Here is a 2,500-nt window from a genome sequence, read left to right as displayed (position 1 = left end):
TACAAGCAACTGGATTTTGAAGGTTTAAAAGCTGCTGATAGTTATAGTCCGCAACATCCTTATTTGTATAGAATAATCTGGTGGCATTTTTAAATTGAGCTACAGTTTGTAACTTTATCTGGTGAACGTTGAAGTAATAACTTTCAATCTTGTAATGATGAATCCCCTGTGTGAAGTCTTGAAAGTAAATCTTTAAACTCTTTTTGTTGAAGTGATTCACTTTGTACTCGTTGATTGACTGTTAATTTTACAACTTTGACAAAGAATTTGTACACATGGTAACCTTGCTCAGCAATTTCATTCAAAGGGTGATTATGGAATAATGGCTTGTCAGCAACGGGTGGTAGTTGGGCTGGATCACCAATCAATAAAAGAGACTTTCCACCAAACAACTTGTCATGAAAACCGGTAGCTTGCCTGCATCGTTTATCAATCCAGCCAAAAGTCGTTTGACCAAGCATAGAAAATTCATTAATTATTATGTAATCAAACTCACTAAGGCTAGTTTGTAACCTGATTAAACTTTCTCCTGTGAGATCTTTAGCAAATTTTGTTCCTATGGGGAGTTTTAATAAAGAATGAATGGTTATTCCTTTGATGTTAAATGAAGCTTTTCCTGCTGTTGCAGTTATGACACATTTTCTCTGTAAGCAATTTCTCAAAGCATTAATAAGATAGCTGTGCCTGCTACCCCAATTATTATCAAGTGTAATGGATCTTTTGAAGAAGAATCCTCAAAGTGTCTAAATACAATGTCATATGCAACTCTTTGCATTTCGGAAAAACTGTTAATGTCAATGAAATCACCCTGTTCATTTGAAATGTCATCAAATTTCTCTTTGTTTGTTTGAATCCATGTTGGCATTTGTCCAATTTCCTGTTGAGAAAAATGCTGACTGTCAAGATGCCAATCAATATCAGTGTCAGAAGATTCATCAGGTTCAAATGGTTTATTCAGATTTGATAGTATCATCCATTACTCGACTTCATTGTCTTGCTGCACATCATCTTCAGTCGTTGTTTCTCGATTACTCTCGATCACATTTTGAAGGTTATCAATCCAATTTCAGACATGAGATTTGGCATAATCTGTGTTCAAAAAATCATGCCACGCAGCTTTGTAAACTTTGTCAGATTCCTGTTGATCATTCCAAGCATTAAGTGGACTTGTTTTCCAAGGTTTAAATCTGAAATGATACTTGCTATAACGGGGGTAGTTTTTTCCTTTTGGGTTGGGAGAATATGTTGGAAATATTCTTGGTACTACATTATCAGGTTGTTTGTGTAATTTGTTATTTATAATCTCAAACTTAGTTGCAAATTCATGAAAATTCATGTTTAAAACTTCTGAAGAATTATCATATTGATCCCTGTTTGCATATACATCAAGGAGTGAATTGTCAGTGCAAATGTCACTTTCCTGATTTTCCAAATTAAGGTGTGATCTCCTTCAGCCAGTAAGGCTTACTGGGGTGACAGTGAAGGATGAACTGTGAAGTTTTAGAGAAAAGAGTTGATGCATTGTCTCTTGAGCAGCATAATCTCTTTCTCCAAGAGTTTTCATAATTATTTTGCGCATTGCTCTTTGGGGATCAGTGTTTGCATCTACTTTCTGCATTACAGAATTACATGTCTATATTTAACATTACGATCTCTGCTATTGATTTCTTCAAACTCAAGAATTGTTTGAGGTTTCTGTTCAAATGGAAAATGAAATCTACATTTCAATTCTGTTTCATTACTTCTTTTCCGGAGGCAATAACTGGTACTACATTTGGTGTGGCGTTGAACTATATTTAGAAGATCAATGTAATCTGAATCTTGTTCATATCTAGAAATGTTTTTGTGGCGTTTTTTACATGGATGAATATCAGGTCTGATCCAGATTTCTTGCTCTGTTGGAACTGGATTTACTGTTGATAACAACCAGTCACCATACTTACAAACTGTTTTAGCAGCCTTCATTCCATTTTGAATTTCTTGATCGTATTGCTCTGTTCCTGACAAATTTGCACAACCTTTTTTATGCTTTGCTGCTAAAAATCCTTTAAGGGCAATTTCAGTTAACTGACACAATCCTCGATCAATCTTAAGTTTTGCAGTACCATGACAGTGAATGCTGCCTCTATGTTGATATTCATATCTATACCAGCCATTGGGCATCAAGAGTGTCATAGGGCCAGTGTTTAACGAATGCTTCTAACCTTTTTGTGAAAAACCAGTCCACAATGTGGGGGTTGTTTATCACATTTTGTCTTTTTTCTTCTTCAGAGGTATCTTCAGAATTTCTCCCAATCAAGTCATGTAATTTAGGCCAAAGCATATCAGCTGATGAAAAAGTAAAAAAGAAAGTGGGAGCCCCCTTTGCTACTGACAATTGCTTTTAGTTCCTCTCTCACTTTATACCAGTAGGCATCAGTCCCTGGTATATTAGCAACATAATGAGAGACTTTTGACATAAATAGACTTGAATTATTATTTGCAGCTATTTTTCTTAATT

The sequence above is a fragment of the Montipora foliosa genome, chromosome 3, assembly GCF_036669935.1.
Source record: "Montipora foliosa isolate CH-2021 chromosome 3, ASM3666993v2, whole genome shotgun sequence".
Classification (NCBI taxonomy): Eukaryota; Metazoa; Cnidaria; class Anthozoa; order Scleractinia; family Acroporidae; genus Montipora; species Montipora foliosa.
Note: the sequence above shows the minus strand (reverse complement) of the source record.